The sequence below is a fragment of the Rhamphochromis longiceps genome, linkage group LG5, assembly GCF_057381845.1.
Source record: "Rhamphochromis longiceps isolate RC_006_pf linkage group LG5, R_longiceps_female_GT1.1, whole genome shotgun sequence".
Taxonomy (NCBI): Eukaryota; Metazoa; Chordata; class Actinopteri; order Cichliformes; family Cichlidae; genus Rhamphochromis; species Rhamphochromis longiceps.
In genome coordinates, this window is record NC_140561.1 from 31,847,584 (window position 1) to 31,874,535 (window position 26,952).

Genomic DNA, 26,952 nt, shown 5'->3' on the forward strand with positions numbered 1-26,952 from the left:
ATGATGTACATGTGATTGTAATAAAGAGATTTTAATTAGCTATGAAATTGTTGTTTTGTGCTTTTATTCAAGACTTAACTTTTGTTGCCAGTCAGACACAAGCAATAAACTTCTGTCTGTACACAGCTGTTTTGAACAGGTGAGGGTTTTTTGAGCCTAGCCATTTTCAACAGATTGCTGCAATTCAGTCTTATATCACCTTTATCACTACTACTCTAGAAAACTCGGCTTTCAATGTGTCTTTGACAATATTTGAATTAAAATAAATAAAGCCATTTCAGCTTCAGGTGTTTTAAAGGATAACTCAAGAGGTCCCACATTGCAACCAATCAGATCACCATTAGTTAATGCTGCATTAATCCATAAGTAAAAACAATGAAAAGTAAAGACTCTTAAACTAAGTAAGAGTCCAGCTGAGACAAAAGGTTAAGACATCTAAAATTTCTGAACCAAGGTTAAGATAGAATTGGATGTAAAAAGGAAATCCTGCCCATCTGTTTTAGAATAGTCTTACATTGGTGCGTGTTTATATTATAACGACACTGACTTAAACTTTATGTAAAAAACTGATGATGCTCGCTATTGTTGATAACTGTCCACTTTAAAAAGACTATAGGCATGTAGTCATTTATTACTGTATTGCTACACTTACTATAACATCATGTAAATAAGTTTCTTTTTTGTGATGTACATTAATTCAGTTTTTACCATCATGTACTTTGCTAAATGAAACATGTAAAATATCATAACCAGATAAAATGAAATAGTCTCTTTGGGACCAGTGCTTTGGCTGTATCAATCTAGGCTGACTTCTCTCTCCTGTAAGCTCCACAGCTCAGGCCAGCATCTCCAAAGACAAGAATCCGATCAACAGCTCCCTCTGGAGGACGTGGGCAACTGCTACAGGCTGGTTTTAATATCAGACAAAATGAGATGTTGTTTTTGGATATCACTAAAATCAAATCCTCTGACTTTTTTTCTTCTGTATGTATAGATAAGCATCGTTTTTGGATGTTTTTTTTTTTTTCTGAATTAGTGTTCAAAGTAGTTTCTTAAGAAACAACAATTGGCAGATAATGTAGAGCAGTGTTTCCCAAACTTTTGAAGCCACAGCTCATATTTTACATTAGAAAATCACATGGCGCACCACCAAACAAAAATGTTACAAAATGAATGTTGATAATTTTTCCGTTTACCGTTTTTGCTTTCTTTTGACCACTACACATGCTAGGGCCTTCATCTGGGTCGGAACTTTCTCCAGGACCCACGTCATATTGACTACTTTTTCTTTTCAAATATATTTATGTATTGTTATTACTCGCTGTGTTGTCTCACTTGCAGCATGACTATTATATAATTTCTACTTCGTCTTCTTCTGTTTTACTGGCAGCTGGCAACCCATTTAATGTAGTTGTACACGGTCACTTAGTAGTAATCAGGTGGAACCAGATAATCTTCCACGGCACACCTGATCATTTCTCACGGCACACCTATGTGGCGCGGCACAGTGGGTAGGAGACACTGGTGTAGAGCAGGGGTCTCAAACTCAAAGGAGCTGTGGGCCACTGCCGGCAATGTCATCTCATACGAGAGCCACTTTAGCCTTTAAGTACTACAAACAAACAAGAAAACACCCACAAATATTTCTGAAACTGCAAACGTGAACACATTTTTTTCCCTCACTTTTAACTAACTGAAGCTTTTAACTGAACAACCAAATAGATAAACTGGTACTCTCTTTCTGGCCAGACACGTGACATCGCAATTTTGTTTGTATTTAACAAAAAGAAATGCAGACATAAGTGTACACATTAGTGAAAACTGTTTTCTTTACAAATAACTCACTGAGCTACAACAGCCAATCCCTAACGTTTGTACTCTCTGCTCATATTGCCTTCATATTAAATAAGATTTTTCTTTTTAAAGAACTTATTTTAACATTGCACTCAACAACAAACAAATCTTCCCTAACAAAAAAAGTAACTTCAAGGGCCAAATTGCATTATATTTCTTCACGTCAATATACGTGAAGAAGTAGGGGTGATGTGGGCCACTAGTTTGAGACCCCTGGTGTAGAGGTTTGAGGTTGTGTTAGGCAATACGTTTCTCACAGGCAGTCATTCATCCAGGAATGAAGAACAAATGCTAGCCAATAGATCCCCCCCATGACCCCCCCAATAATCAGACCCAACCAATATAACCCCCCCCCCCCCCCCCAATAAAATTATGAATTATCCTGCATAAATAGGCTGTTGATTTTCTTTACTCACTCCAGGTATTACCAGCAAACTAGTTGCATGTTAAAGCATCTGGGAATTTACCCAGGTTTATTTATTTATTTAGACAGAGATGTAACAATGTAACATGCTAAACTCAATGTAGTGAGCATAGAAAGCTCTAAGGACAAAATTCAAGTTGATTTGCATCCTTAACCACTCCGGTGCCTGACTATTTTCCTGGGGGATTTGGCACACTTTCAAAAACAGCTGCCTCAACCTCCCCCTTCATGAAAACATATGACGTTCATCAGCATCCGACAGCATAAAGGTTTCATGATAATTAGATGTTCTAACTTCACCCAGTTGCAAAATGTAAACTGAAACGATGGATGGTGGTGATGTCAATTTCTGCCTCTGTTAGAGCTCAGTAACCATTTAAAGACCTTTGTAGTGCACTGACATCATCATTTAACCCTACAACTGTTTACAACTTGCATAGTTCCCATTTCTGTATAGCTGTATATCTCAGATTTCTGTAAAGTTATTTATTTCATATTCTGTATAGTTTTTCATATTTATATCCTGTTCATATCCTGTACATAGCTTGTACTCACTACAGCCTGTACATACTTATAGTTATAGAATATTCACAACATACTTCATACCGTGTACATTATAACATACCATAATAGACCCATTTCTGTAATATACTCACATATCTATATTATTGCTAATATATATTGTAATATATCTATATCACTAAAGCACTTCTGGATGGATGCAAACTGCATTTCGTTGCCCTGTACCTGTGCATGTGCAATGACAATAAAGTTGAATTCTATTCTAATTCTATTCTATCATTCAATACTGTGGGAATCTGACAGCAACTTCCTGCTCACAAATTCATACAGAAAGTGTATCAAGATGATGAGTGTGTGCCCAGTCAAAGTCATTGATCTCAGCATCAAGGCAGTGTATTAGTATTCTCTACAAGGTCACAGTTTTCTATTATCTGCACACAGCTCTCTGAGTCTTTTACTCCATCTCCACTTCAGTCCACCACCGGTCACCTGAAATCAAACTATTGTCCCCTACTAATATGACCAGCGCACATGTGGGAGACCAGATTTCTTTCCTCTTATGTCCGGCACTCTACTTGGTCAAGACTGTGGGAAACTCCAGTCAGACCAAGGCCCACACATTCATATGGTGATGTGTGAGTATAAATAGGAGGGATGAAGGCAGCAGAGATCAGAGTCTCTCTACAGAGACCTCTACAGCACAGAGATCCGGCCATGGCAGCTACAGTCTCTCCAGTAATGACTAATTCTCAGGACCATGTGACTCTGAATCATAAGGTAAATTGGATATTATCAGAATGTCATTCATTATTCATTAAAGATGATGTTTAATAACACTAAACCTATGCACCAGAACTGTTTTATTAATGACTTTGTTCTTCTTCTTGCAGCTCAGAAAGCCTCTGGTGGAGAAGATCCACAGAAAGAGAATCAACAGCAGTATTGAACAACTCAAGTCTCTCCTGGGTTCTGAGCTCCTCAAACAGCAGCCAGACTCAAAACTGGAGAAGGCAGACATCCTGGCTTCCTGCAAAGACTGCAGCAGAAGTGTCAACCTGTGGACTCAGCAGCTGTTAAGGGCTACTCAAGATGTATTCAAGAGCTGGTGCATGTTCTGTTAAAACAGGAGGTGAAGACTCGGTCTGAACCACATCAACCAGCTGCACATTTCCTCTGAAGGAAACCTGAGTGAGGCGGACTTCTCTCCTCTGATTGTCACAGCCAAAGACAAGAGTCCAGTCTACAGCTCCCTCTGCTGGCCATGGTAGAAGCTCACAGACTGGAGTCACTACTAGATCAGCTATACTGATGATATTGACTGAATTCTATGAAATTTCAATGACTTAACATTTCCTGAAGAAACAGTGATATCGCTATCTTTCAAGTAAAGAGAGAAAACACAGATAAGCTGAAGGACCAAGGCTTGGTCAGCTGGTTGGTTAAATATTTGAAAAATAAATTCTTTTTTGGGGAGTTTGACGTTTAAATTTTAAACTAAGTGTACTTCACACTTCCTTGTCAAACATATTTCCCATGGAAGTAATTAAATCAAACATATCTTTTGTTTTAAGAAAGAACGTTTGACATTCTTGGTGTTCCAATCAAATCATAAGCTGACCAAACAAGCATATCCAGCTACTGCTCACTAGTATTTAAAGTAACACTGTACATTACATTGTGGTGATATGTGTTGAAACTATTGCTTATTGTTCTGACACTGATATGAGGATTTATGTCACAATGTTTTTGTCTTTTGTAAAGACAGTTGATCTTTCACTCTTCATGTCCTGCTGATGTTACCAAGTTACAGCTGCGATGCATCATCACCATTATCTGTTTTCAACCGCAGCCTGAGTTTATGCTAAAAAATGTATAATTGAAATCAAATGATTTTGTGTGACATGTTATTTTTATTTTACAAATCATCCCGTATTTTTTTGTGTTCTTCTTTTGTATGGACAACATGTCATGAGTTGTCCATACAAACCTAAAGAACATCTATGCTGAAATAAAGAGTTTTGCTCCAAGTTTTCTCAAAAATGCAATAACAAATTAGGCAATCACCTGCACAGTTATTTAAGATCAAATCAAGGAAAAGGACACTTTCAAATTAATCTGAAAAAATCTTTAATCTGACAAAATCTTTTATCTGTGTTGCAGTTTATAAATGAAGGTAAGTGATTTACGCCAAATGTAAGTGATTTCATAATGTCTCTACTTAAGTGCAAAAACTAATGAGTGATTCATCACTTTGGTGCCGTTCTCCTTCCCAGGTGGAAAAATGGTAAAACTTTAAAGATAACTAGTGTCTCCTGATGTGTTGGTTATGAGACACACTTCTATTTTTCTTCTTGTGAAAGCACCAAAACGACAGAGTGTGGGAAAAAAGAGGAGCCTTGCTCACAGACCCCCAACAAATGCTGACCTAACCCTAAGGTTAAGAGGGTATACTCGAAAGCCTACTCTTTCAAGTTAGAACTCTTTTAATTATATATATATTATTGGCTAATATCAACCAAGTTATAAAGCTATGAAAAAATGAACCATGTATAACAGAGTGGTGTCCGGGTACATAATAAAGATAAAGATTTCAGTGTTATGTATCGTTATAAACAGGACAAAAAGGTGCAGGTTTTACAGACAACTACAGTATGATGCTGAAACTCCATAAAATACCAGTACCAAATACCAAAGGAGATTAGTTTACTGTAAATATCAGAAGATGATTCTAAAGAGTAAATATACAGTTCTTAATAGATTTATTAGACCACCACCAAGGTTTATGGTACAGCTGCCCTTAATGAACAGCATTGTCAATTACCAAAATATTTTTTCTTGCTTTGTTAATGGTTAACCCATTATTATGCAGAAGTGTTTTATTTGAAAATTTTTAATACTAAAATGTATTTTTTTTGTTATCCTTTAAATTATAAATTTACTGTTGAAAACAAAGCTGAAAAAACAGTAAAGCACAACATTATTTTTCACTTACTTGCATTATTGAACAAAAAAAAGTTTAGTGGTTGAATGTTGTGCTTGATTATTTTCTGACTTCTTAGACGGTGTATTCTCATTGCCAACGTGTAACATACTGAAGATTTGTCACATCCTGAGGCGTCTCATAGCTACGCGAAAGGTACCCTTCCGCATCCTTATGAGACGTAACATACCAACACGGTATGTTGCGTGTTGGAGTGAGAATAAACGTGCTGTCTCGGAGAAGTGTGATGACTGAAATTTGGGTGTAAAAAGGCAATTGGTGGATTTGTTACTGTTAGAACAATAAATAATTAAATTTTTAGTTTTGATGGATTTCTAAAATACTTGTGTTTTCTTGTTTTTTATGAGAGGTGGTCTAATAAATTTGTAAAGCAATGTATTTATTGTTAATCTCAGTGTATGTTGATGTTGATATTTCATTGATGTTGCATGAATCCTTTAGTAAACACTGTACTTCAAGAACTGGTAACGCACCTGAGTGTACAGTGGTATTGTGGATTTCTTTTGGAAGAAACTGGATTTCTTAACGGACACTATATTTGCTACTGATAAATTTCCCAAAGATAATCTTTTTTCAGTTTTATTCTTTCAGTAGGCAGAATGTGTGAAAACTTTGTTTAAATTGAGTTCGAAACCAACATAGACTATTGTCCAGTGGGATTTGGCGCACTTCAGAAGTAGCTGTCTCAATCCCTCACCCTCATTTGCAAAATGTTAAGGCTTGAAGAGATGATGATGTTCACTTTTCTACATTTTAAGAAATGACAAAAAAAATAATGATCCAGCTCATAGACAGAAGCAATCAGATCATTTCCCTCCAGATGGTTGGTGACGTCTGGCTCTGTCTCTGTTGGAGCACACGACCACCAAGGATCACAAAAGCTCCTTTGAAAGTCTTTTGTAGTGCACTGACCACATCCCTCAATACTAAGTGTGGGAACCTGGGAGAAACTTTCTGCTTACACCATCTACAAACCACAAGACAGAGGTCACACCTGCCCCATCTGGACATGCCTTTTTTCTAAATAGCTTCAAAAAGGTTTTAAACAAGCTATGAAAATTTTAAGTTCTACTTTTGCACCCACAGAGCATTGAGTTAGTGCTTTATCCGTATTAATTTCCTGAACAATACCCATAACAAACAGAATCACTGACAGATATATACTATGGGTTTGTAGGCTGTATTTGCATGTAGTGGTCAATTGATCTCAGCATCAGGCAGCAGATCTACTTTCTTTAACAACCACTTTCCCAGATTCACACAGAGCTTTCTGACTCTCTTACGCCATCTCTGCGTCAGCCCACCACCTGTTCTCTTGAGATGTAACTATTGTTCCCAACCACTGAGCAGCTGGCATTTCCTTTCTCTTATGTCAGGCACTCTGACTGGTCAAGACTGTGAGAAATTTGAGTAAGACCGAGACCCACACATTCATATGGAAATGCAGGACTATAAATATGTGGGATGAAGCCACCAGAGATCAGTCTCTCTACAGAGACCCTTGCCATGCTGCAGAGGCCCATGGCACCTACAGTCACTCCAGCAATGATTTGATATTCTCAGGATCAGATCTCAAGAATCACAAGGTAAATTGGAGACTCTCAGAATGCCAATTTATGAATTACTGCTTCATAATGATAGACCTATGCACATGAACTAATTTCTTAATGATTTTGTTCTTCTTGCAGATCAGAAAGCCTCTGGTGGAGAAATAATGCAGATAGCAGATCGACCGGTGACCTGAGCAACTCGTGTCTCTCCTGGATCCAGAGATCATTAAACAGCAGCCAGACTCCAAACTGGAGAAAGCAGACATCCTAGAGACGACATTATGGCTTGAACTTGAGAAGACTTCAGCAGAAGCACCAAGTTGTGGACTCAGCAGCTATTGATTAGAGCTACTTCGGATGTGTCCATCTGTACCTCCTGTTGCAGGAGGACTTGAAGATTCAGTCCCAGAAAAATTAGCTGAACTATACAAACACCTTGCAGACAGATGTTCTTTAAAGGAGAGAGGCTGACTTCTCTCCTCTGAGCTGCACAATCCTCACTACCTCCACTAAGGAGGACTAAGGACATGAGCTGGGTCAACACTGCCCTCTGGAGGTCATGGTAGACTCCTACAGACTGGAGTTGCAACTTCATGAGTTGACCATACTGGTCAAAGATTACTGGACTGAATTCCTGAAATTTGAATACCTTGTTATTCTGGATTAACAGAAGTGTTAATATCTCCACACACTGTGTGTGTTTTGTATTTTTAAAAAGATATTTCCTGAAGAAATGCAAGCAATAATATCTTTCTGGTTAAGAAGAAAAAGAAATGTCATGCATGTTGCATGAGTGAAGTCTGATTGCATTGGCAATTATTACTTTTATATTGTACTATATTGTACTTACAAATCTGATAATGTTATAGTAACATTATTTTTTGATCACTTTGGTCAAAACCTCGAGTGTCCTTTTTTATGGACAAATTCTGATACTGAAACTGCGTTTACTCAAACAGATTTGTTGTAAGATCCAACAAATCACCTTTATATTAATGCTTTTTTAAAAGTTTTTTAAAAAAAATATTATTTTGTGTGATTATAGAAAAATGATCCGTTTTAGGATTAGTACATTTATCCTTTAACTGTAAAAGCTTTTTTGTGTAACAATATCACTGTTTTTAGTGACAATGTGATTGCTAACCATTAATAAGGTTTAATATCATTTGATCTGTTTAAAGGTCAGACTTACTCTATTTGTTTTGTTCATTAAAACCTTTTGTCCATTTGCTAAATAATGTTAAAGAACCCTGTACTGTGCACTGTTTTTGGTTCATAAAGACAGCTGTATCTTCACATTCTCTGAGTACAGTGTAACTCGCAGACATGAGCTACAGATGTGATGTCTCATCACCTCCTCTTGTAGCTGTTATACTTCATGTGGCGCCGTGTGCCTTGTTAAATAAACAAACACTGCCAGCTGACAATTTTGCGTTCTCACATGAGTCTGTAGTTTTACTATATACAAATGACTTCCTTACAAATGACATCATTATCTATAATTACCATAAAGCTTTGAAGCCATTTAGCAAGGTTGTTTGATGAACAGTTTCAGTTCATACCTGAATAGATAAAGCCACCAAACCCATTGGAAAAACATTTAAAATGATGCAGCTGTCAGTTGTGGGTGTTATCAATCAAGAAGCGTTAACAGTTTACCCATTAGTGATGTCACACAATGCATTTAATGCGATGTATAATGAGGGACACTGCTATTGTTGTTACAGTCAAAGCAGTGAAAGGACAGAGTGGGAAACCAGGGAAACTCACTGACGAGCTCCAGTGGGACTCTAGACCTTTGCCCTGAAGAGATAGAATATGCATTTATAATCCCTCTTATTACTCAACATTTATCTGTTAGAGGATCACCAAAAAGTTTTGGTTGTTAATCTGTTACTGTGGAAAAGCAATGGATAGCTCAACTGTTTTAACTTCTTAGTTTAACTGATTATTAATCTAATCTTGACTCTGTGATTATCTTAACTTCCATATATGAGTAAACTGTTGTAGATATAACCAAGTTATATCTACAACACATGTACCTACAAATATAGACACGTTGAAATAAAAGAAAAAACTAATCAGCTACGTGCATTTATTGTTTAAACGGGAAGTTTAATGTACTGCTGACTCCTTAAGTGTGAATTCATGTCTTGTACTGATTTGATATAATGTTTTTTCATCACTCTGCGATTCCAAACAGTGGAATAATTTTATATCATCCATGAACATTTTCAGCGTAACTTCTATATGGCTTAATGAAAAGCTAGCAGGTATTGTCACAACTAGGGACATTATCTTTTAGTGTCTGACTGACATGGTTAGCATGGTAATTAAAACTGAAGCGAAACAAGCAACTTGGCTCTGTAAAGTAACTGAAACTCAACCAAGCGGAAATAAAGGAGATTTAAAGAAACAAACTTAAAACTAATTAAAAATAAAGCTGGCCAGTGTGCTCAGGTTGACATGTTAGAATTCAAAAACTACCTGTGTGATATCTTTTAAATTTGATGGTTACTTGAAAGAATTTACAGTGAGTGATCAGTACTGTAATAATATAGCAAATGGTGATGATGAGGAATTATTAGATGGGTTAAACATAATCCTAACCTATAGATATACAAACTAAAAGGTTTAAAATGAAGGCTATGAAAACTAAAACGTTAAAATGAGTGAACATTTGTAATAATTTTCTGTACAGCTATAAAAATAAAAAGGATTTTGCTGTGAAAAGCATTCCAAAAATGTGTTATTGCGCTTTGGGAGTGCACCATTACATATCTATATCTATTATCTATATCTAAAAAAAGAATGGAAAAGAAATTCATTAAATTAAGATGACTATGTGTGCCAGCTTCTTAGATGAAACGGCAAACTTTGATGAATGGAGAGATTGTGGGAAACCTCTGAGGCAAAGAGTCACACTTCGAGATAATTTGCATCCTAAACCGCACCAGCATGCGCCTATTGTCCAGAGGGGATTGGCACACTTCGGGAAACAGCTGCCGGAAAAACCCTTTTCATGCAAAGTCTGACCGTCGAGTTCACTAGATGTTAAAAAATAATATCACTCAAAAGTTAAAAAGTGGAACTAAGATTCTGTGATTTTGTTGAAAATAACTTCAGTTACTGTAGAGTATATTTTCAAATGTAATTAAATATTTGAGGCAACCAATCATGTTGTTTCCCTCCAGATGGTTGGTGACGTCGGCCTCTGTCTCCGTTAGAAACACGGCGAGCAACCATCACAAAAGCTCCTTTCAAAGACCTTTGTAGTGCACCGACCACATCATTCAATACTGAGTGTGGGAAAGTGAGAAATCTTCCTGCTCACACTAACTACAGACCACAAGACAGGGGACACACTTACTAGATATGGATATCTGACACCTGAGTCAGAGAAAAACTGCATACTTATCCAGACCTTTCCTGGTAGAGTTGTAGTTGATAATGGAAAAGTCTTCATCAGTTGGATCAGCTTCTTAGTACAAAGAACATGCAATTTCTGACTGAGCCATTACACAGTGTCCCGAGCACAGTTTAGCTCACAGCAAATGTGAGAAGAGTGAAGACATCAGAAGCAGAGAAACAGTAGGAGTGAAATCGAATTTTTCACTGATACATGGTCTGTATATGCACTTGTACAGCTGTAACTGGTTGATAAGCGTGTGCCCAGTCAAAGTCACTGGCACCAGGCATCAGATCAATAGTCTCTACAGGGTCACCACTTTCCCAGATCCACACAGAGCTTTCTCAGTCTTTTATTCCATCTCCACTTCAGTCCACCACCTGTTCCCCTGGGATGTAACAATTGTGCCCTACTAATATGACCACAGAGCATCTGGCAGGCAAGATTTCTTTTCTCTTATGTCAGGCACTCTGATTGGTCAACACCGTGAGAAGCTCCAGTCAGACCAAGACCCACACATTCATATGGAGATGTGGGAGTATAAATAGGAGGGATGAAGGCAGCAGTGATCAGAGTCTCTCTACAGAGACCTCTACAGCACAGAGATCCAGCCATGGCAGCTACAGTCTCTCCAGTAATGACTAATTCTCAGGATCATCTCGCTTTGACTAATAAGGTAAATTGGAGATCATCTGAATGTCATTCATTATTCATGAAAGATTGCATTTGATAAAGCTAAACCTGTTCATCTGAATTATTTTATTAATGACTTTGTTCTTCTTCTTGTAGCTCAGAAAGCCTCTGGTGGAGAAGATCCACAGAGTGAATCAACAGCAGTACTGAACAGCTCAAGTCTCTCCTGGGTCCTGAGTTCCTCAAACAGCAGCCAGACTCCAAACTGGAGAAGCCAGACATCCTCGAGATGACCGTTTGCTACCTGAGAAGACTGCAGCAATAGTGTCATCCAGTGGACTCAGCAGCTGTTGATAAGAGCTATTCCAGGTGTGCCCAAGAGATGGTCAACTTCCTGCCAAAGGTGGAGGTGAAGACTCAGTCCCAGAGAAACCTGCTGAACCACATCAAGCAGCTGCACACTTCCTCTGTTAAACCCCGAGTGAGGCTGACTTCTCTCCTCCGAGCTACACAGTCCAGACCAGCATCACCAAAGACAACACACTCACCAGCTCCCTCTGGAGGCCGTGGTAGAAACCTGCAGACTGGAGTCAAACTCATTAAGTGCAATGATCGTATTGGTCAGAAATTACAGGATTCTTCTTTCTTTTTTTAAAAAAAGACTTGTTCTTCTGTATGTACAGAAGGTTTTACTTTGTGTGTATTTGTTCTTGGTCACAGATGATATTTCCTGCGGAAATGACACCAACCATCTTTGTAATAGAGAGAGAAAACATTTTGTCATGCAATAGACAAGCTTAAAGACCATGTTGGTCAGTCTTTTTCTTCTGTGTTTACAGAAGGTTTTATTTTAAACTAAATGCATTGTATTTAAGTATATATGTTTTAATTACTCAGGATGGACTTGTGAAATTATTTTTATCCTTTTGTATAAGAGGGTATAGAAGCATGTCTAGACTGTAAAGCATGTGAACTTTATATATATATATGTATGTATATCGACTTTACTTTGTATTAAGTAATAATGTCAAATTGTGATCATTGTGATATGATGCGCTTTAGCGTTATTTTCTTCACGCTTGTTATAAAGTGTGGTTTATGCTCATTTTGGAGCACATTATATGAAGATTTGTGTTATAATGTTTAAGTCTTTTGTAAAGACGACTGATCCTAAACTCATTTTGGGTTCAGTGTCCTGCTGATAAAGCTGTTCTTGTGATGTATCATCACCTCTATCGTCCTCCAATAGGAGCTTTTATATATAAAACAGATAATACTGAGTTTAACTTAATAAACATTGAAATCAAAATATTTTTTCTGTTCCTGTGTCATTATATATATATATATATATATATATATATATATATATATATATATATATATATATATATATATATATATATATATATATATATATAAGCTGTCCATACCTGAGGCCTTGGAAACTGCCAAGCAAAGACTCACAGCCTTGGCCAGCCGCTTGAGGAGGTACACCAGAGAGATAGAAGGCAGGAGAATAAACCAGCTGTTCTCCACAGAACCAGCAAAGGTGTACTCTCAGTGGCAAGGGAACAATAAGAGAACAGCACCACCAAGGCTGGAGACGGAGCAATACTGGAAGAGCATATGGGAGAAGGACGCAACCCATAACGGCAATGCTCAGTGGCTAGTGGATCTGAGGGCAGACCACAGCGACCTCCCTGAACAGGGTCCAGTAACCATCACAGTGGCAGATATCCAAGAAAGGGTCTCCAGTATGAAGAGTTGGACAGCACCAGGGCCCGACATGGTTCACGCCTACTGGCTGAAGAAGCTGACTGCACTCCACGAGCGTCTGGCAGCACAAATGAACCAGCTGCTAGTTAATGAGAGACACCCGGAATGGCTAACCGAAGGCCGGACGGTCCTGATCCCCAAGGACCCCAAGAAGGGACCGGTCCCCTCCAACTACCGACCAATAACCTGCCTCAGTACTACATGGAAGCTCCTGTCAGGCATCATATCGGCTAAGATGAACAGGCACATGGGTCAATACATGAGCGGGACACAGAAAGGAATTGGCAAGAATACCAGAGGTGCAAAACACCAGCTACTGGTAGACAGAACAATCAGCCGAGACTGCAAGACCAGACTGACCAACCTGTGCACTGCCTGGATTGATTACAAGAAGGCCTATGACTCAATGCCCCAAAGCTGGATACTGGAATGCCTAGAATTGTACAAGATCAATGGGACCCTAAGAGCCTTCATCAGGAACTCAATGGGGATGTGGCGTACAACACTAGAGGCCAACTCCAAGCCCATAGCACAAGTCACCATCAAGTGCGGGATCTACCAAGGAGATGCTCTGTCCCCACTGCTGTTCTGCATAGGCCTGAACCCCCTCAGTGAGATCATTAACAAGACTGGCTACGGATACCGACTATGGAACGGAGCAGTTGTCAGCCACCTCCTGTACATGGATGACATCAAGCTGTATGCCAAGAGTGAACGAGACATCGATTCACTGATCCACACTACCAGGCTATACAGCAATGACATTGGAATGTCGTTCGGACTGGAGAAGTGTAGTCGGATGGTAACAAAGAGAGGGAAGGTAGTCAGAACTGAGGGGATTGAACTACCAGAAGGCAACATTGCAGACATAGAGGACAGTTACAAGTACCTGGGGATCCCGCAGGCAAATGGGAACCATGAAGAGGCCGCTAGAAAGGCTGCAACCACCAAGTACCTGCAGAGGGTCAGGCAAGTCCTGAGGAGTCAGCTGAATGGTAAGAACAAGATCCGGGCCATCAACACATACGCCCTGCCCGTGATCAGGTACCCTGCTGGGGTAATAGGCTGGCCAAAGGAGGAGATAGAAGCCACTGACATAAAGACAAGAAAGCTCCTGACCATGCATGGAGGGTTTCACCCCAAGTCCAGCACCCTGAGGCTGTACGCTAAGCGGAAGGAAGGGGGCCGGGGACTGGTGAGTGTCAGCACCACAGTCCAGGATGAGACAAGGAACATCCAAGAATACATTGGGAAGATGGCCCCAACTGACCGAGTGCTCAGTGAATACCTCAGGCAGCAGAAACCCAAGAAAGAGGAGGGAGACGAGGAACCATCATGGAAGGACAGGCCCCTGCACGGTATGTACCACCGGCAGATAGAGGAGGTGGCTGATATCCAGAAATCCTACCAGTGGCTGGACAAAGCTGGACTGAAAGACAGCACAGAGGCACTAATCATGGCAGCACAAGAACAAGCTCTGAGTACAAGATCCATAGAGGCTGGGGTCTATCACACCAGGCAAGACCCCAGGTGCAGGCTGTGTAAAGATGCCCCAGAGACAATCCAGCACATAACAGCAGGGTGCAAGATGCTAGCAGGCAAGGCATACATGGAACGCCATAACCAAGTGGCCGGCATAGTGTACAGGAACATCTGTGCCGAGTATAACCTGGAAGTCCCGAGGTCAAAATGGGAGATGCCCCCAAGGGTGGTGGAGAATGACCGAGCTAAGATCCTGTGGGACTTCCAGATACAGACGGACAAAATGGTGGTGGCTAACCAACCGGACATAGTGGTGGTAGACAAACAGAAGAAGACGGCCGTAGTGATCGATGTAGCGGTTCCGAATGACAGCAATATCAGGAAGAAGGAACACGAGAAGCTGGAGAAATACCAAGGGCTCAGAGAAGAGCTCGAGAGGATGTGGAGGGTGAAGGTAACGGTGGTCCCCGTGGTAATCGGAGCACTAGGTGCGGTGACTCCCAAGCTAGGCGAGTGGCTCCAGCAGATCCCGGGAATAACATCGGAGATCTCTGTCCAGAAGAGCGCAGTCCTGGGAACAGCTAAGATACTGCGCAGGACCCTCAAGCTCCCAGGCCTCTGGTAGAGGACCCGAGCTTGAAGGATAAACCGCCCGCAGGGGCGTGCTGGGTGTTTTATATATATATATATATATATATATATATATATATATATATATATATTTATTTATTTATTTATTTTGCAGTGAGTATGCATCATTCCTTTAAAAATCCCATACAGTATTTTATATAGCATAATATTGTAATATAATATTGTAATATGGTAATGTTATACAGTAGTATAAAGTATGATATTTGAAGAAGTTCTTATTAATGTATTACAATTGTAAATTATTTAGAGCTTTCAAAATATCAAAGTTATATAATACATGTCTCGCAGGAGCTCTGTGTATGTGATCAAGGTAAATTATCAAGTGACCACTTTGGAGCAGTTCTCAGTTCCAGAAGATAAAACTTGCAGTGAAAAGACAGAGTGTGGGAACTCAGAGAAAACTTACTCACTGTGTCTCAGGGGGGCAATACATGCCAACCTTTTTTCTGAGGAGACAAAGCAGGAAAGGTGATATGGTTGAATGAAAAGTGGAACCTGATCATACATAACAGACAGGTTTAAAATACTGAATAGCTAGTCATAGTACATGACAACACCAATAGAACAACACTGCAAAGGTCTTAGAACTATAGTGTTATAAGACTGCATGTTTTTTAAATCTCGGTGAGTGAGGGTGGATGCAAGTTAAAATATTTAAAAGGCATAAACACATACACACAAAAAATGAAATGAAAATACTGATCTCTGTGTTCCCAAAGTAAATTTAAAAAAAAAAAAATAGTAATCTAAACCATTTCAGCATTTGTGAACTGTTGTCTATTTAGCACACATCAGAAACAGATTCTCAGTCTCTCAGCCCTGTTTCTGAAACTGTAATGTTTAACAGCTTGATGACTTTGCACATCATTTTCTACCAATATTTTGCAGCCCCACCCCCAAAAACCAGAGCTTATTTCTTAATTTGTATTCTAATATCTGTAGGTAGCTAGTATATTTTCCTATTGTTATTTATATTAATATTTTTTAAAGAGATGTATATAGTTTCTATCTATCTATCTATCTATCTATCTATCTATCTATCTATCTATCTATCTATCTATCTATCTATCTATCTATCTATCTATCTATCTATCTATCTATCTATCTATCTATCTATCTATCTATCTACATATATATATATATATATATATATCCTATCCTATATCAAGGGCTCAGCGAAGAGCTCGAGAGGATGTGGTTGTGAAGGTAACAGTGGTCCCCGTGGTAATCGGAGCACTAGGTGCGGTGACTCCCAAGCTAGGCGAGTGGCTCCAGCAGATCCCGGGAACAACATCGGAGATCTCTGTCCAGAAGAGCGCAGTCCTGGGAACAGCTAAGATACTGCGCAGGACCCTTAAGTTCCCAGGCCTCTGGTAGAGGACTCGAGCTTGAAGGAAAAACCGCCCGCAGGGGCGTGCTGGGTGTTTATATATGTATATATATATATATATATATATATATATATTATTATTATGAGAAACAGCTGATGTGGTTTTGACTTTAGTTTGGGATTTTATCACATGGTTGAAAACACCAATCATGTTGTTTCCCTCCAGAAAGGTTGGTGACATCAGACTCTGTCTCTGTCTGAGCACACAACCACAAACCATGACAAAAGCTGTTTTCAAAGACCTTTGTGGTGCACTTACCACCTCATTCGACACTGAGTGTGGGAATGTGGAGCAACTGTCTGCTCACACCAACTACAATCCACAAGACAGATGGTACATCTGTTACAGCTGGATAGGATGACTTCATAAAAAAATATTAGCATTTTCCTTTTAACCAATTTGATTGTTAAATGCAATATTGCACGTTTTTGAAATGATACAAACTTTGTATATGATCTCAGTTTCCATATAGTTTTCACCATACACATCTTGAATGAGTGTTTTGATTTACTGTGTAGCCTATGGTTTAACACGTCTGGTGGAACAATGAGAATATTCCTGATTAAAAACATTTATGACAGACTGAGTTGTCACTTTTTTTTGTTTGCAATGGGTCATAAGTTAAGTTAAACTCCACAAGGAAGTTTCCTTTGTGTAGTTATTTAGGTGGGAAAATGTGGCCAGTTTGATCTGCTGGAATTTGAAAACTTTTAAATGAAGCATTCAGACAAAACTGTATTGATCCACCAGAAAAAGTAGTAAAAAGATAGAAAATAGAGGGAAAATAGACAAGACTCACTCTCAGAGACCCAGTGGGAAAAACTTTAACGAAGTAAGGGTGGGAAACCTCAGACAGAGATGGTCACAGTACAAGTTGATTTGCATCCTAACCATGCACGAGTGCCGGACTATTGTCCAGAGGAATTTGGCACACTTCAGGAAACAGCTGTGTCGACCGCCTCATTTATAATCTGCAGCAGGTGTTTGTGATAAAATTGGAATTAAGTGAATTTAACCAAACTGCAAACTGAAAAACAGAAAACCAAGTTTTGTATTATCAGAGAATCTAAATGTATTTGCATTATATATTCAAATTTTAGCATATCTGGAGGAAACCAATCATGTTGTTTCCCTCCAGATGGTTGTTGACGTCAGGCTCTGTCTCTGTTGGAGCACACGACCACCGACCATCACAAAAGCTCCTTTCAAAGACCTTTGTAGTGCACTGACCACATCATTCAGCGCTGAGTGTGGGAAAGTGAGAGCAGGTATCTGCTCACACCAACCACAAACTGAAAAGCAAAAAACACACCTGCTACATCTGGATATCAGAAAAAATGAGAAAAATCCATACTATATGTTATAATGAAACAGTACTGTTCATTATTATGAATGATATTGTTTTCTAGTGTCCTTCATCACTTGGGAAATGAATTTGGTAACTTTGCCACATGAGTTGAACTTCATGTCAGAAGGAAAAGATCAGATCTGACATTAAATGATTTTTCCATAGAAAAACACACAGACCATCTGATGTCTGATTGAGTTTGTGTGAGAACCAAAAATGTTACTTTCAGGATAATCAATGACACTAAGTGGGTGTCAGGTGAGACTTGAAAAGTATCTTAATCAGAGAAACAGTTTGATTTGAAAAGCGTGTGCCGAGTCAAAGTCACTGATCTCAGCATCAGGCAGCAGATGTATCCTCTACAGGGTCACCACTTTCTCAGATTCACACAGAGCTTTCGGAGTCTTTTACGCTGACACACACACCCACCCAAAAGTGCTCCATCTGTTCCCTTGGAATGTATCAATTGTCCCCTACTAATATGACCACTGAGCATGTGGCAGGCAAGATTTCTTTTCTCTAATGGACAGCTCTCTGATTGGTCAAAACTGTGAGAAACTCCAGTCAGACCAAGACCCACACATTCATATGGAGATGTGGGAGTATAAATAGGAGGGATGAAGGCAGCAGTGATCAGAGTCTCTCTACAGAGACCTCTACAGCACAGAGATCCAGCCATGGCAGCTACAGTCTCTCCAGTAATGACTAATTCTCAGGATCATGTGACTCTGAATCATAAGGTAAATTGGATATTATCAGAATGTCATCCATTATTCTTTAAAGATTGTGTTTGATAACACTAAAAATATGCACCAAAACTGTTTTATTAATGACTTTGTTCTTCTTCTTGCAGCTCAGAAAGCCTCTGGTGGAGAAGATCTGCAGAGAGAGAATCATATTGAACAGCTCAAGTCTCTTCTGGGTCATGAGCCCCTCAAACAGCAGCCAAACTCCAAACTGGAGAAGGCAGACATCCTGGAGATGACCGTTTGCTTCCTGAGAAGACTGCAGCAGCAGCGTCAAACCGTAGAATCAGTTCTTGAACAGGGCTATTCCAGGTGTGCCCAAGAGATGGTCAACTTCCTGTCAAAGGTGGAGGTGAAGACTCAGTCCCAGAAAAACCTGCTGAACCACATCAACCAGCTGCACACTTCCTCTGTTAAACCCTGAGTGAGGCTGACTTCTCTCCTCTGAGCTACACAGTCCAGACCAGCATCACCAAAGACAACACACTCACCAGCTCCCTCTGGAGGCCGTGGTAGAAACCTGCAGACTGGAATCACTACTAAATAATCTACACTGATCATATTGGTCAACGATTGCAGGGAAAGAAAATTCAAAGACTTGTTCTTCTGTATGTACAGAAGGTTTTTCTTTGTTTTGTTCTTCATGCAAGATGATATTTCCTGAGCAAATGACACCAACAACATCTTTCAAGTCAAGAGAGAAAGCCTCTTGTCATACCACAGAGATGTTTGGAGACCACGTTGGTCAAAGATTTAAGGAACTTTTTCTTCTGTATGTACAGAAGGTGTTTGTAAAACCAGGCATAATTCACATGTTCATGTAACAAATATTTCCTATGGAAAGAATGAAACAAGCTCCTCTTTCATGTTGAGAAAGAACATTTGACATTCTTGTTCCAATTTGCATTTACTGCTGATATTTACTAGCAGTGTATGTAAAAATGTGCATCACATTGTGGTGACTTATGTTGAAATGAAGTTTATTACTTCTTGAATTTTATCATGTTGATAACACACGATTGCTCAAATGTTGCTGAGATGTTTCTTCTAAACTAATTTTAATCTTTGTGATTATTCTGCATTGTTCTGTGTCAGAGCCAGATTTATTTTTGTCCTTTGTTTAAGAGGATTATATACCTGACACTGTAAAGTCAGTGGATTTGGTTCAGCTATTCATATCACTTTGTGATTGTTTTAATGTGATTTGTTGTAGAATCCCTTTGTTCTTTGTCTTTGTTATAAAGTGCAGTTTGTGCTTATTCCAAAGTGTATTTTATGAAAATGTGACATGCAGATTCATGTCATAATGTTTGTGTCTTTTGTAAAGATGATTGGTCCCCCACTCATTTTGAGTGCAGTGTCTTGGTGATGTTACCAAGTTATTGTTGTGATGCATCATCATTTATCTTACTCTCATATATAAACTTGACGCTCTGTTTATCTTAATAAACAACCACTGAAAGGACATCAAAGTGTTTCTGTTATCATTTCATTCTATGTTACGCATATATGTCTTGTAGTGATAGTGGATCACTCATCTAGGCATCCTATACATTTATTGGGCCAATATCACTATATATTGTAAAAACAGCAAAGCTCACACCAGGACTATGGTGTAGTAGGGTGACAGGTGAGGGCTTCATGATCATATCTGGAGCCTTATTCTAATCCAAATGTCACAGAAATTAAAATGACAATAATATTCAAATCAAATTAAAATATCTGATGAGTTATAACTCATATGGGACTTTTTGTATATGCAATAGCTTGATTGAAATAGTCCGATAAGTAATGATATGTGTGTCATGTTTTCCTTAAGCAGTCACCATTTTTGGAGCAGTCGTTACTTGGAGGCTAAAACTTTCATGATAACTATTGTCTCTTCACATGATGGGTAAGGGGACACACTCCTATTGTTGTTCCAGTGACACTGTGAAAGGACAGAGTGTGGGAAACCAGAAGAAACTCACTCACAGAGCCCCAGCGGGACAACAGATGCTGACCTCTGTCCTGAGGAGAAACATGTCGAAAGGTAGTATGATGGAATGAAAACTGATGATGGAAAACAACAACACATTTGTATGGGATTACTTACTTTTAACATACCATGAAATAAAATAACATGAAAATATTTGCTGATCTCCAAAGTTTTGTAGCACTTAAGAAATAATGTAGTTGTAATTTAATGGAGGAATTTATGAGATTACAATATCTATAAACATTTTTATGATCATAACTTTAAAGTGTTTGTGATTTTTTTTTACCCCCAAACTGTGACCTGCTGTTTTAATCTATAATACATATATTTACCAGAATTCACACAGATCCATACATATTGTACATGTAGATAAAATTACATCTTGAGGAGCCTTTTTCTTCTCCAGGACCAAAGAGAAGGAGGGTCACAGTTCAAGTTGATTTGCATTCTTCACCACACGGGTTTCTGACTATTGTCCAGAGGGATTTGGCACACTTCAGGAAACAGCTGCCTTGACCTTCTCCTGCATTTCAGAACATGAGATTTGGAGCTTGTGAAAACATGAAAGTTTCATGATGGGCAATTTTCAAACTTTGTCCAACTGTAAACTGAAATAGTGGATCATGGATTGTATATTATTACAGAAAGCAAAAATATTCAGCTTTTGAAATTTGAGTAAATTTTGAGTCAACCAATCATGTTGTTTCCCTCCAGATGGTTGTTGACGTCAGGCTCTGTCTCTGTTGGAAGACACGGCCACCGACCATCACAAAAGCTCCTTTCAAAGACCTTTGTAGTGCACTGACCACATCATTCAGCACTGAGTGTGGGAAAGTGAGGACAACTATCTGCTCACACCAACCACAAACTGAAAAGCAAAAAACACACCTGCTACATCTGGACATCAGAAAAAAAAAAGATAAATCCATTCTATATGTTATAATGAAACAATATTTTTTGTTATTATCACTGCTATTATTTTGTAGTTTCCTCGCAGAACTATCTCAGTGATTTTTTTATTTAATCTTTAAACATTCTCTACAACACTTCAGAAATTTGGTAACTTTGCCACATGAGTTGAACTTCATGTCAGAAGGAAAAGATCAGATCTGACATTAAATGATTTTTCCATAGAAAAACACACAGACCATCTGATGTCTGATTGAGTTTGTGTGAGAACCAAAAATGTTACTTTCAGGATAATCAATGACACTAAGTGGGTGTCAGGTGAGACTTGAAAAGTATCTTAATCAGAGAAACAGTTTGATTTGAAAAGCGTGTGCCGAGTCAAAGTCACTGATCTCAGCATCAGGCAGCAGATGTATCCTCTACAGGGTCACCACTTTCTCAGATTCACACAGAGCTTTTCTTTTACGCTGACACACCCACCCAAAAGTGCTCCACTCGTTCCCCTGGGATGTATCAATGTGGCGGGCAAGATTTCTTTTCTCTAATTGACAGCTCTGTGATTGGTCAAAACTGTGAGAAACTCCAGTCAGACCAAGACCCACACATTCATATGGAGATGTGGGAGTATAAATAGGAGGGATGAAGGCAGCAGTGATCAGAGTCTCTCTACAGAGACCACTACAGCACAGAGATCCAGCCATGGCAGCTACAGTCTCTCCAGTAATGACTAATTCTCAGGACCATGTGATGTGATCATCTCTCTTTGAATCATGAGGTAAATTGGAGATCAGATCAGAATGTCATTCATTATTCATGAAAGATTTTGTTTGATAACAATAAAACTATGCACCAGAACTGTTTTATTAATGACTTTGTTCTTCTTCTTGCAGCTCAGAAAGCCTCTGGTGGAGAAGATCTGCAGAGAGAGAATCAACAGCAGTATTGAACAGCTCAAGTCTCTTCTGGGTCCTGAGCCCCTCAAACAGCACCCAGACTCCAAACTGGAGAAGCCAGACGTCCTGGAGATGACCGTTTGCTACCTGAGAAGACTGCAGCAGCGTCAAACCACAGAATCAGGAGTTCTTGAACAAAGCTATTCCAGGTGTGCCCAAGAGATGGTCAACTTCCTGTCAAAGGTGGAGGTGAAGACTCAGTCCCAGAGAAACCTGCTGAACCACATCAAGCAGCTGCACACTTCCTCTGTTAAACCCTGAGTGAGGCTGACTTCTCTCCTCTGAGCTACACAGTCCAGACCAGCATCACCAAAGACAACACACTCACCAGCTCCCTCTGGAGGCCGTGGTAGAAACCTACAGTCTTCAGTCAGCCTTACTAACTTCAATGATCATATTGGTCAAAGAATTCAGAGCCGCATTCTTCTGTAATTCAGAGATTTTTAAGATTTTTCCTCTTGTTCATACAGAACAATTTACTTTTTTTGGTTTTTAGTGGAAGATTTTTTTTTTCCTGAGGAAATCAAAGAAACAAAGTATTTTGTTTTTTGAAACAACATATCTTGTCATGCACATTGCATGAATGAAATCTGATTGCATCTGAAATTATTAATATTACCTACTCTTCAGGTACTGATGATGTTATATTAACATTTGTTATCTTTAGTTTGTTATTGACCCAAACAATAACTTTTGACTAAAGACAGAAAGCATCATGTCAACATGAAAACTTTCTTCTGTATGTACAGATGTTTTCATAACCTGTTATTCTGCTTTTTCATGTAAAAAAAAAAAAAAAGAACTAGAAAAAATAATCCCTATGGGAATGACACAATGTCAGATTATTTTTCATTTTTAGAATCATTGGTGTATCAATTAAATGCATTTAAGTTGATAAATACACTGTATAGACAGTGGATTGACTTATTTGGATCACTTTGTGATTGTTTTAAGATAATGCCTTTTCGAGCATGTTTTATGAAAGTCTGATATGAAGATTCACATCATACTGTTGGTGTCTTTTGTAAAGATGACTGATCCTCCACTCATTTTGAGTACGGTACCAGGCTGTTGTGATGTATCATCACCTCTATCTACCTCCCGTTGGAGCCTTTATAAAATGTTAATACTGAGTGTGTCTTAATAAAGAAATATTGTGATCATACAAGGTTTTGTTCATTTGTCAATCCATAATTCAATCAAAAAGTGGAAATTCACAACTGGAAGAGGACTTCATTTAAATATAAAAATTCAAATTTAAATGTTTTTTTTTCTTGAGCTTCAAATATCAACAAATTATTGGCCACCACTTTGGAGCAGTCCCCAGGCCATGGGAGGGCCAAAACTTCAACGATAACTATTGTCTTTTAATGTTATGGGTAAGGAGACACGCTTCCATTGTTCTTCCTGTGAAAGCAGTGAAAGGACGCAGTGTGGGAAACCAGAAGAGACTCACTCACAGAGCCCCAGTGGGGACAATGAATGTTGATCTTTGTCCTCGGTAGACAGAGAGTGAAATGGAATATGGTGGCATAATGCTGAAAACCGATCATGTTAAACATACAGGTGTTAAGATACTTAACATGCAAATATTTATTCTTATTAATAAGCGTCCAAAATGAATGTACATAAAATATGTCACTAACATCCTTTCAGCGGTGGATTGTTGGCACACTTTAGAACCAAATTAGGCTGTGAGTCCTTAACTATCGATCACTAGTTGGTTATGTGCAATCCAAAATTTCTCCATTAAGTGTAATAGTTAGGTGCAGATTGTTTTAGTTATAAACAACTGATTTGGTTTTGACAGTAATTTGGGATTTTTATCAGGCCTGGTCATGCCAACCAATCATGTACTTTCCCTCCAGATGGTTAGTGACGTCACGCAGTTTCAGTCAAAGCACAGCCAAACCTTTATATAATGTCTTTTCAGGGTCCTTTTGTCGTGCACTGACCACATGATTCAATACTGAGTGTGGGAAACTGAGAGCAGCTATAACCAGAGACAGAGGACACACATGTGACATGGACAAGATGACTTTGTCCAGCACAAAAACTGTGTATTTTTCCCACTAGCAATTTTCAGCACTTACAGTCAATTCAAAGAGAGAGAAAAAGTTTAAAAATAACATACAGAGAAGTCCAATTCCAAAAAACATTTCATGATCACATAGTATTCTCATAGTTTGGCAGAATATATACGGTGTGAACTTGTCGCTACAAAGTCATGAATTGGTGCTCATAACTTTGTAAACATCTACCTTGCTTTATGTGAAACACAATCTGTTTGTGTCTTTTATAAAGACAGCTGTTTCTCTGTTCAGTACAGTGAGTAGACATGTTTTTTTTTGTTGACGTTTAACATAAATATTTAAAAAAAAAAACATGCCAATTTATATAAATGTAATTCATCTTTAAACCAGGCTATCAGTTTTCAAGAAATTTAACAGACAATCAAACTACACATGTTTTATTTAACTAAATTATCAAAGTCTGGAGCAATATAATCGAAACTCATTTAATGAAGCTGAATTATTCGTTTTGTGTCACTGTATTTAATTGAACAACATTAAGCCATCAAACCAATTCATGTTTTTGTGCATTCGTGCATGTTTTCATTTTTTTTAAAATGTAACTTTAAACACATCCCTTTGACGTCAGACAATGTATCTAATGTGTTGTATAATGAGGCACACTTCTATTGTTCTTCCAGTGAAAGCAGTGAAAGGGAATTGTGTGGGAAACCAGGCAAAACTCACTCACATAGCTGCTGTGGGACAATAGATCCAGACCTTTGCCCTGACAGATTAACAAGGAATCAGGAGTCTAAACCCTCCTCAAATTACAAAATCGCACGGGCCATCATACTTTTTCTTTTTCTAACTAAGAGAATAACAGCTGAAGTCCAAGTTACAGTATATTGCTTATGATATCTGGCTTTCCAAAAGGAAACAATTCCTTTATCATTACAAACAATAGGTTAAATAAACAATGCTTGATCAAACTCAAAATGTGTTATAGATGTATATCATGGGGTTCAAGAAATGCATTCAAGGCTTAATGGGCAATTATTTGCTGAGAAGCCCATCCACTGTGTAGCACCTGCACGTGTGCAGTCCATTAATGAAAGTCTATTTGTAGGCAGGCACCTGCTAATTTTGGAGGACTGTGGCAAAAGCACCAGCAGCTTTTTATTACTGCAAAGGGATTTGGCACACTTCAGCAATCCCCATGAACACCCCATCACAGTGATTGCAACCTGAAAATATGATGTGAAACTACTCTGATTATGGCAGATTTTCACCACAATTTCAAATTTTACTACCACTCAGAGCCAGCCAATGGGATCCTTTCCTCCAGATGGTTGGTGATGCAATGCTTTCTTTCTACTGCAACACACAGGCAGCATCTGCCACTAAAGTCTCTTTGTGGCTCACTGACAACAGCACAGGGAGTGAGTGTGGGAAACCCAGATCAACGTGTTACTCTCATTGACTAAAAGGCACATGTCACTGACACAAGAGCAACAGCACAATTATTGCCTTGAGTACTTGAGTAAAGCAATAAACTACAGCAAACCAATCAGAAAACTAAAACAGCCCACAATACCAATCTGATAAACTGTCAACATGTTAGTAAACATAACTTGTTATCCTGCATAAAAATTAAGCATTTCATTAAAACTGAATGATGTTCAGTTGACTATTTATTTAAAAAAAGATGCATTAAAGGTTTGGGTTTAGAAATTATCAAACAAATTGAGACCAAAAAATCGAAGTAAGTTTTACTTTATATGTGGTTCATTAATTAGATCGTTAATAGATCATTAAGCTGGGATGAGGAGTCATATTAGTTTTCTTTACAGGGTTTCTATTTTCTGAGATTCAATTTGAGTTCTGAGAGTACTTCTCTCCCAGAGTCCATCACCTGTTCCCCTGATCTCTAGCCACTGTTTCCTGGGCAATAACAGGAGCACGATTGGCTCAGACTGGGAAAACTCAAGCAGGGAAAGACCCAAACATTCATATAGAGATGGTGAAGTATAAATGGGAGGGATATCAGGTTCTGTCCACTGAGACCTTTACAGCACAGAGATCCACCTACATCCTTACTGCAATGATCGCTTATCAGGAGAAAGTGATCCCAACTCATTAGGTAAATCACAAATTGACGCAATTGTCAAAAACTTGTAATAAATTAGATACATTTTTACTAAAACAAAATTCTTGAATTTTTAAAAAATGTATTTTCTACTTTCTGCAGCTGGGAAAGCCTCTTGTGGAGAAGTTGTGCAAAGACAGAATTAAGTCCTGCGTTGAGCAGCT

At 38.7% G+C, this 26,952-nt stretch overlaps 5 pseudogenes across 5 annotated transcripts; all 5 read left to right on the plus strand.

Annotated features, from left to right (window-relative positions):
• Window positions 1–3,454: 3,454 nt before the first annotated feature.
• On the plus strand, window positions 3,455–4,345 carry LOC146670352 (transcription factor HES-2-like; annotated as a pseudogene). The gene is made up of 2 exons (XR_014911778.1): window positions 3,455–3,577; window positions 3,691–4,345. The product of XR_014911778.1 is annotated as a transcription factor HES-2-like (transcript).
• Window positions 4,346–6,749: 2,404 nt separating this feature from the next.
• On the plus strand, window positions 6,750–8,589 carry LOC146670353 (uncharacterized; annotated as a pseudogene). The gene is made up of 2 exons (XR_014911775.1): window positions 6,750–7,387; window positions 7,490–8,589. The product of XR_014911775.1 is annotated as an uncharacterized LOC146670353 (transcript).
• Window positions 8,590–10,683: 2,094 nt separating this feature from the next.
• On the plus strand, window positions 10,684–12,713 carry LOC146670354 (transcription factor HES-5-like; annotated as a pseudogene). Its single transcript, XR_014911776.1, has 2 exons — window positions 10,684–11,436; window positions 11,550–12,713. The product of XR_014911776.1 is annotated as a transcription factor HES-5-like (transcript).
• A 5,930-nt stretch (window positions 12,714–18,643) lies between these two features.
• On the plus strand, window positions 18,644–20,266 carry LOC146670355 (transcription factor HES-5-like; annotated as a pseudogene). Its single transcript, XR_014911777.1, has 2 exons — window positions 18,644–18,781; window positions 18,895–20,266. The product of XR_014911777.1 is annotated as a transcription factor HES-5-like (transcript).
• A 2,032-nt stretch (window positions 20,267–22,298) lies between these two features.
• Window positions 22,299–23,113, plus strand: LOC146670356 (transcription factor HES-5-like; annotated as a pseudogene). Its single transcript, XR_014911774.1, has 2 exons — window positions 22,299–22,449; window positions 22,565–23,113. The product of XR_014911774.1 is annotated as a transcription factor HES-5-like (transcript).
• The last annotated feature ends 3,839 nt before the right edge of the window (window positions 23,114–26,952 follow it).